Genomic DNA, 12555 nt, shown 5'->3' on the forward strand with positions numbered 1-12555 from the left:
ATACCAAGCTCTGTTCTTGGAAGTTAAAGTTTGATTACAAATATTCATAGCAGAATTTCAAGTAACAATGACAATTTCTACACTGGGGCCTTGGCTCTGAAAAGAATGCTTCACAGATCAGTGAAGGAGATGCTCTCAGGCCAGGATTTGTATGTTTCTGGCTTATCTCTTAAAGCAATCTTTTAGTGCTATTGGCATTATGGAAGAGTTTCAATACTGACAAACTGGGCTTGATTATGCATGACCACCATTTTCTTTGCCAAATTTTTAATACAAAGCACTTTTTGTGCCTTGGTGGTAAGGAACTCTGTCACTTTTGATTTTTGGCAGAATTTGATTTGCTATATAGCTGAGTTATAAATTGAGGACAAAAGTACTTTTAAGCAACTAACTTTCTCCTAAAATAACTCTTAAAAGGAATTATTTTGACAGACTTAAGCTGGAAAACTTGTAAATACAACAGGTATTCTTCTAAAGGGAGCAGAAATAACAGGAAACAGATAGGAAAGTACATGAATGTGAGTTTGGCAATGGCAAAGGACAAAAAGAGCAAAAGGAGATAAAAGAAAGGAAAAGCTCTTAACAAATGGCAAAGAATGGTAAATAAATGGTAGGGTAGTGGAACAAGAGAAGATAGATCAAAGGCAGTGAAACATATGGGGCAAAGATCTTTACTTATCTCTTCGTACCATGAAGTGACCACATGAATTGGCTAATACAAATCGTTACTATTTCTATTTCTTTGACTTTTTTTAGTGAATTTTCTAGGTACTTCTTAGTCTTGTGGCTGATGGAAGCTATACTCTCTCTCTCTCTCTGTGTATATATATATATATATATATATACATATATATATATACACACACACACATATATATATACATATGTCTGTAGTATATTGTCTCAGCAATTAGAAATTATTACCAAAAGCCAATGTTCTCCTTTGTACTCTTTCATTCTGTGGTTTACTTTATGTGCTATACAATTTCATGTAAAAAACCCTACATTACTTTCTGCATCTCTTAGTTGCTCATTTACAAACTGGTATATTGAATTTTGTTGCTGCTTTTTCAGTTTTTCTTATTCTGAGGTCTTCATTCCTTCATCATACAAAGTTGTTACTTTTTCTCACAAAGCATTCATTTTGGTGACATTATCAGTAAAGTGCTCAGGACTGAATATATTTTACCATGTCTACATTGCTCTGAATAGCATTAGCCAATTTAACAGTAAGTCAGCAGTCAGTGAGGAGTTATCTAATACTAACTTAACTTCAGTGTTCAGTGTTAGTGATGAGAATGTACTTCCCTGTGAATTCCTCAGTCTTTACTTGTAGCAACAGGCTCAAGCCTTTTGTGTTTTCTAACAGCTCAACCAGAAAACTTGAAGCTGTCAAGGCCTCTTTTTTAAAACGTGTCACTTCAAGACAATTACCTATCTCTCACTGATGATAGCTCTCTTCCTGGCAATCAAGTGGTATCTCACTGTACTGATTTCAGTGGCATAGTGTAGACTACTAGATATATCATGGAAAAATACAAAAAGGACTGGTCAGCAGCTTGCCTGTAGCATATTTCCCTTCTGTAAGGTACATATACACTGTTTCTTAAATATGTCTCTACCAGCCTTTATTGAGAAGTCCCAAGCTGTAGTATCAGAAAGCCAACATTTCCAACCACAGCTTAACTCATACACACTCCTTGTGTTTAGAGTATTCCACTAAGACCAGCTCTCACACAGACAAGTTTTAGCCTTAGTCTGGAGTGGCTACGGCTAAATGGAGCAACCACAGTGTGCTGCACAGATTTAGACACCCCCATGCTGTGCCTGCTACACTCTGTAGTTGAGGACCATGAACAGGAGCTCTATTTGTGATTCTACACCTTGTATGCCAGTCATCATACAACCTGAAAAGGGACGTCCACGGTGCTGCTCTGCACCAACTAGAATCTTGTTACAGCCTGCCCAAAACTCAAGGGAAGGCCTGGATAACCATGGCCAGTGCTAATTTGCCTGACTAGAACTCTTCCCTTACTCACTGGAAAGGACAGAAGCGCCACCCATGCGTTTTTCAAGAGGTCGATATCTGAAAGGAATCCACAATTACATTGATGTAAGACAGACTGGCTTCCCAACACAGAGCAGACTGAACAACAGCCTTGGTTTCAGAATGTCTTTTTCTATTGCTAGCATGCCTTTTGTCAGCCCAAATAATTAGGCCCAGCTCAGCTGTTCTTCACACATAACTTTATTCTGTGCATGGAGTTCATTACTTTGACAAAAAAGTACTGACTTATATTTTCTGGCATATTTTTTATTGGCTAAACTGCCCATGAAAGCCTTTGTGGCCAAGTAGGAAACATAATTCCAGTCAATCTGAGATGTCATTTTCTTTTTAATCATCTTCTGCTACTCTTAGTTGGGTCTTCTTACTTACTGGCCAAGAGTTCTGCCTTAAGAACACATCCACATTCTTGTCTCTGTGTGCAGAATTACTCCAAAAGCATTTTAGCTCCAGCAGCTGCCAAAAGTATACTAAATTCAAGGGCAGCTCTCTCATGTGGTGTAAGAGACTGCAGCATAACATCTTCACCTCACCCTAGTTCTGAACGAGCATTTCTTCTCAGTGAAGTGCATTGCTCATTCTGACTTAACCATTTTCCATGTTTGATCAATTTAATCCTTTACAGTATTTTTATCTTCATTGAAATTTAATATTTGTTTTCCTTTTTCTGATCTCACCTTTGGTTTTGTTCCTCCAGTGAAGACCAGACCACTTTTTTTCTGATTATTCTACCCTCTATCTTTTCATTAAAAACATCCCCTAGCAACATGTTCCATCAGTTAAAGCTTCCAGTCTAGGTCTACAATGTCATTAGCTCTAATTTCCACTGCAGAAAAGCAAGCAGATTGCTAGGCACACTTCTCCATGAGATGTGCCATTAATTTAAAGTGGGCTACAACCATTCTTTTTTCTATTCTATATGCCAGGCTGTATTTTCATGATGTTATTACTCTTATTCTTGAGAATCAGAATGAAAGAACCAGGTCAAGCCCTCTTCAGCAATCCAAAGCTTTCCTATCACACACGGAGGAGTCAGTTATCTCCATTCCTAGCTTCTTCCAATGACCACAAGATTCTCCTGAATTTCTCAAGTCCTGATGAAGCGCTACAGACCCTGGCTGAATTTTGCAAGGTCTTGTCCAGAGTCTCAGGTTTTGTGCCCTTTTACTGGGCACAGCAATGCTAACGAATGAGGTCAGTCCTGTTGCAATATGCATCACTCACTCTCTTGTAAAGAGATGCCATCAAGCACCCAGCTGCACATACGAGGTTGCCATGACTGCTTGTGGCTCAGTGAACTTTACTTGTTTGTCACACAAATTACAAACACCTGCGTGCTCTCAAAAAAAAGCAATATTCTCACATCTCCCTCAGGAAGAAGTAGTGAATTACAAAGTCCATTTTTTGCTGCCACTGAGCTACTTATGTTTGGTAAGTTAAAAGGCTGTGAAGTGCTGTAACTGTCACTAAATAATTTCCAAAAGTTACATCAGCCTTTTTTTTTTCCTTGCTGATGTCTCCTCCCTACCTCTTCAGAGGACATCACCGTGACTTTTTGACCTACAAGACTGTGGCTTCAATGCAACAGTCTGCTACTTTTCTGACCACTCAGGGCAAAGGGGGAAAAGTTAAGTGACTCTTCTTCATGTTAAAGAACATTAGACATTGGAGATTATAAATTCAAGATCAGGAGAAGTGACACAAGCTGAGACAGCATTATCACTTTAGCAAGAGGCTCAGATGTTTTACTGAACCTCCCAGGCAAACAGTTGTACATAGTGATTCACTCATCTCACAGAAAATGTCTGGGCATGGGTCAGAACGCTGCCATTAAAGGGTGTTGTTGTTCAGCTTCTCCCTTACTGAATCTTTCCCAACATCTCTGTTCTGAGAGTCCTGAATTACCAAAAAAACCCCCATGTGTAGTCAGAGTGAGGAATCTTTTCACGCCCCTGATGCTCCACATCCTTACACTAAGATAATAATACATTCCAGAAAGATTTTTCCTCTCTGTGGCTCACCTATTGTAAGATTCAGTGGATTATGCAGACAGCAAATTTTTTCACAACTTGTTACAAAACCACTGAAAATATCCACAGTGTGGTACAAGATGGTTCCTCAGCAATCTCTAACAGCTTCTCCAAAAATATCTCTGCTCCCACAGTTGAACAGCTATCAACCTTTGCCAACAGCTACCTGTTTTTCAAGTGTCAGTGCCCATCTCTACACTTCCATGCTGCCTCCTTCTTTCTGGGACGGAGAAAGCAGAGGATGTGCAGGCATGCTTCACCAACTGATATCCTAACTGTGTATCACGAGAGCTTGGAAATATCCCACATAGCCTGATGGAGCACTTTGCTGGAACACAAATTGCAGTGTGAATAAGAAGAGGGTAATTGCTAACAAAGACCTTCCAATTCCTGACAACTAGCTTTATTTTATTCTTGCCTCATATATTTAGGGAATATATGACCAAACATTTAACTAAATATATAAAATAAACATTTCATATAATGCTTTATTCAATATGCATTATTTTATTAAATATGTTCAATATTTTATTAAAATGCTAGCTGGCAGGAACATTTTTTAAATGTGGTCAGAATTTTTAATTTCTCTCAGTATTTGGAAGTTTAAATAACTGGTTTTTATATTACCTATACACCAGAACTATACTACATACACAGTACAGTATAAAGCCATAAACAGTAGGGAAGACTATGAAGCAGTAAATCAAACTAAACAGTCTTTCCTGGAAATCATCCATGTGCAGAAAAGCCACTTCACAACATGCTTGAATGGCTTAATTCTCTTCTTTAATAGGGATCCCAAATGTCCTGAGTCCATCCAGTGGCAGTTGTAATGCTATTAACTTTTTACCTGCTTGTACCAGAAAGTGGCTGGTGTCCAAGAACAATCAGATTTTTGGAAACTAAATTGCTAATGAATAAATGGTACTTTGTGTCAATACAGAAAAATTAACTACTGTTGCAAACAAATGATTTTGTTTCTGGACATAACATCAGATATGTGTACACAGTTTTACACTGAGTTCTAGATAGTCTGTGAAATATACAATCTCTTGCCTATTTGAAGAGCTACAATGCATGTCACATGTAAGTGAAGCCTGTCACAGGACTGGTTTTGAAGGGAGATGGAAGGCTGTTCTACAAGTTCTGGCAATATACCAGGAATCGCTTCAGGCTATAGGATTTCAGAATAAGAATGTCATAAGAGGTTTTCTGTTGGCTGGGGGAGGGAGGAGAGTGAAGAGCCTACTTCTGGAATGTCTACTTAGCAGCAGAACACAAGTGATCGTACAAGAGACAGAAGACATGCTAAAACAAGAGGAAAAACATATTTTTTCTGGTTAGAGCTTGGTCCCACTTAAAGCTTTGTTGCCAAAAATTGATTTTTTGAGGATGCTGAAACAGGCAAATCCATACACACTGAAATTCACCAACTATACAATCAAACTGTACTTGTACAGTCCCAAACTGTAACCCAGAGTCAACGTAGACACAAATATAAAAACCATTATTTGGTGGGAAAGCAAAAGTGACCAACTGTTATACTTTTGTCATGTTAAAAAAAAAAGTGAAACTTATTCTGCAGATGCCATTTGTCCTGATACTTTAGGAAGGGTTTGAACTGCAAAATTCTGTAGGAGGACATGGAAAGGACTGAGTTTATTGAGTGCAGAGACCACCAATGGGAAAAAACAGCAGTACCTACAGCATCTAAGGTTACTAGACAGCATCAGCTGCAAGCAGGGACATAAAGTAATTAATTTAATCTGCAGTCTACATAAATAGCCTATCAGAAATTATGTAAATACCAACAACTTTGTTGTTAGGAAAGCAGAGCAACTAAATGACTGTTGAAAAGTGTCCATCCAGCTTTACTCTGTTACATAGAAAAAATACAGCATTTTCAGAATTAGCAACAACATTTTTGTTGGATTAAGCCATCTGAGACAGTACACCAAGCATAATCAGAGACTGGTACTAAATCTGTGAGAAACAGACTATGTCCCACTGTCTTTCTCCAAAATTCCAAATCTTGTCTTATTAGCAGCTCATGTCAGCGCCTGAAACAGGGTATTGAACTAGATGTCTTTCTTATCTAGTCAATCTGCCCACTCATCTAATGATATAACTACTAGTGTAATATACCTCATATCCTACTTGAGCCCAAATATAACTTAAGAACTAAGGAGGCAAAACCCTAAAGCATTCACTAGAAAGAAACTCGGACATGCATCAGTGATGTCTTGTACTTTTCTCATTAGGAACAGCCTCTTTAGACACTCTCAGCACCAAGCCTCTGGCGTGGCAGTGTTCTTTCTTACTCATGAACCAGAAAAAAAAAATAATCTGGAATGAAGAAAGCATCTTAGAGCACACTATTCTGATTTACACAAGTAATTTTTCAGAGTTACTGAATGAAGAAATGTCCAGGGATAAGGTGGGTCATGATCATATTAACGATCTATATAGAGGACCATTCCTCAGCAACCTTTCACAAACACCTTTCTCAGGGACTGGAATCCTGACCGATTTGCAGGAACTGAAACATCGAGACTGCTCTGGATGGCAGCGCTTTACTCGCACGGCAGCTGTTGACAAGAGCATTCTCCAGCCGCCCGTACTCCCAGGGGAGTCTTGCGAAACGCCGGGAAGGCAGCTGGCTGCTCAGGCCGGCTCGGGACAACTCCCCCGCCGCGCCGCCCGCGCAGGCCGGGCCGGGCAAGGGCCGGGAGAAGCTTCCAGAGGCCTGGCCGGCTGCGACCCGGGTAGGGTCCGGCGGCTGCCGCCCAGAGCTGGCACACACCCTGACGGGGCAGCCCTGCGGGGGGCGGGGGGCGGCGGGCGCGGCGGGCGGAGGGGCCGGAGCGCCGCGGGGGAGGGAGGGGGGAGGGCCCCGCCGCCCTCAGGGCTCCGCCGCCGCCGCGCCCGCCCCCCGCGCGCGCCCCCCGCGCCCCCGGGATCCTGGCACCGGCCGCCGCGTTACGGGAAGCCCCGCCCCTTCCTTCAGCCCCACCCCCTTTGATGACGTCACGGGCACCGCGGGCCAATGGCGGCGTGGATGGAGGAGGAGGGAAGGGCGCGCCGGGGCTGGGGCGGGGCGGGAGCGTGACCGGGCGCGGGGCCGCGCGTGCGGGACGGCGGCGCGATGGCGCGAGGCGGCTGTGCCGCTATTTAGGGGCAGGGGCCTTGCAGCGCGGACGGTGGCGCCGGGTAAGAGCCGGGATGTGCGGCCGTGTGCCGGGCTCCCCCTCCCCTCCACCTCCTCTGCGTCCTCTCCCTGAGGGACGTCCGCCGGCGGAGACCGTGCTGGGCCGTCCTTTTCCTCCGGGCCGTGCGCCCCGGGCAGGGGCAGCGGGACATTCGTTCAGGGCTGACCTGGGGACGGGCCGGGCCGGGTTGGGCGGGCGAACGGCAGTCTTGCGCCACTCGGCTCCCGGGCCGATCGCCAGCCGTGCCCCGTGGCGGTGTCTCGTCTCGTCCAGCCTGCCCTCGCCGGCGCCGGCGGAGCTGCCCGGCCGTGACGCTCAGAGCGCAACATGGCCTCGCCCGGGGCCGCGGCTGCGGGGCCTGGGGGTGCCGAGCCCCGCCGGGCCCCATCCGCAGCCCTGCCCCCGCCCGGCGCGGACGGTCAGGCTGAAGGTTATCTGCGCCTTCCCCAGAGCGGCGGTGGCTGGTGCCGGCCGGCCCAGTTGGCAACCGTGTCGCGACCCTCGCGGGACTCGCGTCTTTCGGCCTTTTCGATTGTCACACAAGCGTGGCTGTGGCACCGACACCCATTTCCTTGATGAAGAGATTTGCGTTTTGTTGCCGTCACCGCAAGTGGTCTGCTCTTGTTGCCTGTAGATGATAGAAAACTGCTGCCCTGAAAGATACGCACACTTTGTCTTGTTGCTGGTCCAAGCAGTGGAGGGGATTCCCTGAGGAATTGGGGAGGAGCGGGTACAGTGGCCGTCTGGTTACTTCCCATGTGGTCCTGGGCGCCAGTCATCCCTGTAGCGGGGCTCTGATGCTTTCCCTAAAAAAAAAACCGGCATCATTATTTTCATCTCTCGGGTGATGAAACTGAGGCACAAAGGAAAGCAGGCTGCCAAGTGTTTTGGCAGGATTGAGGGGAATAATTCCCAGTCTCAGTTTTCATGCTTGTTTTAGGCTGACTAGGGTTTTGCCAGCTGGTGGCTGCTTGTTACTGCTGAGGCATTCTGAAGGCATAGTTCTACACGAACTGTGTGGGATTATAGCTCTGTCGTTAGTGATCTGTTCTGTCGCAGAGGGGGAAAGGGAATCCGCAACCTTCCCAAGAAGCTGGATATTATTGGGAGTTAAGGTCTTTTTTCTTACACCTTCTTTTCTATAGAAATATAACATTTGTGCTTCCTAAATGCTGTTACTTTCAGAGGCACGTAGAATATTTCAAAGCATGTAACTTCTGAACAGATTTATCCATGTGTTGGTGTAGCTCAATAAGAATGTAAATGTGGATGATTAAAATTTGAGATTACTTCTTAGAAGTTGAGCATTCAAAGTAATTGTTTGGATGTTGTTTATATGTCTGGAAATGTGGTGCTTCAAGTAAAGTCAATAATAGATAAATATTTTTGGCAGAGGAGAAAGATAGGCACCTCTGTGAGTACACCAAATGGAGATACTCTTCCCATGCTGCTTGTCTGGAGGATTAGCATTTGCACCGTTATGTGAAATTAAATAACCTTTTGGCCATTTTTAAAATCAATTGTTCTTGTATTAGCAAGAATTGTCTAGATTAGAGAAGCAGTGCTGCTTGTGATCAGTCTGGAAGGTTTGATTTCAAAATGCAACCACTGAGTGCTAAGACATTGCTTTGTATAAATTAATTTGATTTTTGAACTAAAACTACTTGCTAGCTGTGAGAAAATTCTGAAGTATTCCAGAGAAATTGATTTACAGTTTTAAAAAGGCACCAGAAATAATTCAATTATTGCAAGCAAATATTTGATGCCTCTAGTTAGGTATTTCAGTAATTTTAAGCTTTATACCTGTTTTGGTTTTATTTTTTTCTTTATATTTTTTGTTATGATTGCCCTACCAAAACTACAAGGATAAGCCTCCTTCTAGAGGCAGAGGAATAAGTACAGTAGAGAAATTACCTGCCTAGATGGTGAAAGGGATTGTGATGTCATTTGTACATAGCGATTTTAAATACAAAAATGTATTTCAGAATACTCTGTTCATATAACATTACATAATATTTTCAACTGCTTCTCTTAGAGGTGTTTGGTGTTTTTTGAGTCTCATAAATATTTCCAAGAAGGAAGTAGCTTGGAGGAAGGAAGGAAGGAAGCTTAGAGATGAAATACGCTTAATTAGAAAGCAGTTACGGTTTGAGTAATCAAAATTCCTTGAGGATAGCTACAGCTTTTAGATGGCTTTAAGTACAGTCTGGCTTGTTATAAAACCTCAAGCAGCAGCTGCTTTGTGAGGCATCTCTGGATCTGTCTGCCTGAGCTATGTGGATTCCTAGTGACAGATTACCTCTTGAAGCTATAAACATAGATCTTCTTTCTTTTCTTTTTTTTTTTTTTTTTTTTTTTTTTTTTTGAGGAACTTCTGGAAATCCATTTTCCCAAAACCTTTGGTCTCTTGCGATTGATGTGATAATGAGCTTTAATAGACTGAACACCTTCCTGTGGTGGTTGTGGTGTTATCTATACTTCCTGGCTTCCAGGCTGGCTTTGCTGGCAAGTACATGTTATTTTAGCTATAGTTTTTTAAACTGACATGGTGATTTGTAGGTCACTTGGACAGGAATCACAACCTCTCTGAAATGGAGAGATAACCCATTTTGTAATGGCGTATCCCTGTGTGCATTTTGGGGCAGGTCTCATGATTTATGAAATAAGATGAATTTTTAAGATTTCTCTCTTGCTCAGAATAAGTAGTGATACCTGTTTTGCACAAAAGCCTGATACTTCTTCACAAATTCTTGGTCACAGGTTGATCTTAAAACTCAACATGTGCTTCTTTGTGCATATAAGTTGTGATTTTAGGGTTGTTAGTAGCTTTTCATTGACACGGCATGAAGCATCAATTTATGGGTCAGACATAAAGGCTTAGTGCTTTCCTTTCAAAATGGCTGCAGGATGTGAAGGATAACAAAAGTCCCATTTGATTAGGACATTAAATGGGATGATCTTATGGCATATGCATTTTAGAAGTCTGTCTTTACAGAAATAATCAAAGCATTTTAACTTTTTTTTTCCTCTTTGAGTTAGTTTCTTTTCTGTGAGTTAAGGACTGTCATCAGCAGCGTTCTAAATTGACCATGTTGGTTTTACTCAGTATTTTGATGGATTTTGATCTTTGGCCACTAAACCATGTGAACAACCTGGCATACTTCTACAGTCAGTTTCTTTCCCTGTCTCCCTTGCCTCTTCACTTAGTGATCCACAACAACTTCATAGTATAAAGTGTTGGTTTGGCTCTTTGGTTTTGTTTGTTTTTAATAGAAGGTATCTGAACTGGCCAGCTCTTTCAGTGTTCATTCAGCATTGGGTTCAGCTTTCACCTTAGATGTATATATATACACTGTACCAGTCAGTAAAACATAAAACTTGGGTTAAGCCGTCCATAGTGATTGAAAGAAACTGAGTTTTCTGTTGTCTGGACTAACAGCTTAGTCTGTCTTGGAATTGTGAATTGTGTACAGTTAGTGTTTAGCATCGCTGTTGAATGATGGCGCTGTCTTTTAAGGTTTGATGTTGCTTACATGCAGGGTTTCTGTACTGTCTTCACCTGAGCATTTTTACACACTCAGATAAGAAAACAACAGTTTGCATAGAAGTATTTCCTCATTCTAATATGAAGTGTGGTTCCTTGTTTTGTTAGTTTTAAGTCCCACCATTTATTTTGATTTTTTTCATTTCCTTTATGGTTTTCAGGTAGGCAGGATGGATGGAAGTGTCTAGTGTAACTCTGGATCTTTCCCGCAGAACTAAATTTCAATTAAGAATCGGTCTTGTAAAAGCCAGAGACACTAATGTTTTTAAAAATAGCACACATTAGAAGGGATTGTAATAGCCCCTTTGTGGGTTTAGAGGTGTGTAGCTTCAGTCTTCTTCAAACCATGTTGATCATCGGGGGTGGGGATAAGCAGAATACCTCAGAGCAGCCTGAAGCCGATACATGCTGAATCGAGGCGTGGCTTTGACACTGCGGTTTCAGCTGCTCCGTTCCCGTGCTGGAGGGGGGTGGCTTTCCACTTTACTCTCCTTTGCAGGTGATGGACATGAAGCTCCATTCCCTTGCCTTTTAGGAGCTGACTGCAGTGGAATTGAGTAGTATGATTTGTGGAGGGTTCATCTGCTCCCTCATAACAATTGCTAAACTTTCCAAAGTGCAAAGTAGTAGAGATTTGAACTTCAGTCTCTTACATGTGAATGAATCTGCTTGGAGCAACTGAAATGTTTTTCAAGTCTGGAAGACAGCTGAATATAGAAATGGCATTTATATGAAAAAATATAGTAATCTAATTTTCATTTCCAGTGGAAAAAAATCATACTTTAGGACAAAATGTGTGATAATTATTATTGTTTACTTATTAAGTTGGTTATTGCTTTTTATTTATTTATCCTTTCATTTGCTTTACAGTGTGTTTTTAATAACCTGAGCCATACTTAATAACTGCTGGCGTAAAAATCAGTGAATAGTTTTGTGGAAGTATTGTTTGACTTTAATAAATAATGACCCAAAAGAAAATCAGTGACTTTGTAATGATGTAATAGCTTAGGTGACCCTGCCATTACTCTACGGTGTCATGAATCATGATGGCAAATGAGAGAGAAATTAAAAACTTTAAAAACTTTTCTTTTTACATCTGTTTCATTCTTTCCCCTTCAGTATGAAAGGTGCTTCTGCTGTTGTTTTGCAGCTTTTGGCAATTAGCAGTGAAGCAGAGCTCCTGTTTCTTTCCACTTAGCTTGTAGTTGCCCTTAGGCTTCTGATGAATTTCAGATCTTCTGCAACTCAAATTGTTCCAGTTAAATAATTTAAATTAATCATGCTTGAAATAACAGATCTGTCTGTAGTAGAGCTCAATGGGCTTTGGTTAACAAGCAGTATTCTGGTAAGTGTTAGCTCAAGTCTAGTCATTAAAGTAGATCCCTATTTGGTGATTTTTGGTGATTTAAACTAAAAGAGACTACTCTTTAGAATTTGGTTGTATTCACCATGCAAATTTATAAAAATGTGTTAAACTAGTTGTTGGGTTTTTTTTTTTAATTCAGAAATTCATGTGTGGGTAGAAATCTTATTTTACAGATGTTGGACACTTTACTTCCAAAATAAGCAAGAATCAATTGGTATAGTTATTTCACTGTACCCTTGTAATAAATGTCCAAATATACATTGCATTTAAAGCAGTATAGTGGTTCTTATATCCAGCCCAGTGAGAGTACTTAAGTAGAACATAGAAAAAATTAATAGCTT

At 41.7% G+C, this 12555-nt stretch overlaps 1 protein-coding gene across 1 annotated transcript in view; it reads left to right on the forward strand.

The window, feature by feature from the left end:
- The first annotated feature begins 7217 nt into the window (after nucleotides 1-7217).
- The window catches only part of IL6ST (interleukin 6 cytokine family signal transducer), a 32646-nt gene continuing 27308 nt past the window's right edge, over nucleotides 7218-12555 (forward strand). Inside the window, exon 1 of the mRNA XM_058043666.1 lies at nucleotides 7218-7305. The gene's annotated coding sequence lies outside the window, so the exon portion shown is untranslated. The remainder of the gene's footprint in view (nucleotides 7306-12555) is intronic.

The sequence above is a fragment of the Melospiza georgiana genome, chromosome Z (assembly GCF_028018845.1).
Source record: "Melospiza georgiana isolate bMelGeo1 chromosome Z, bMelGeo1.pri, whole genome shotgun sequence".
In the NCBI taxonomy this organism is placed as follows: Eukaryota; Metazoa; Chordata; class Aves; order Passeriformes; family Passerellidae; genus Melospiza; species Melospiza georgiana.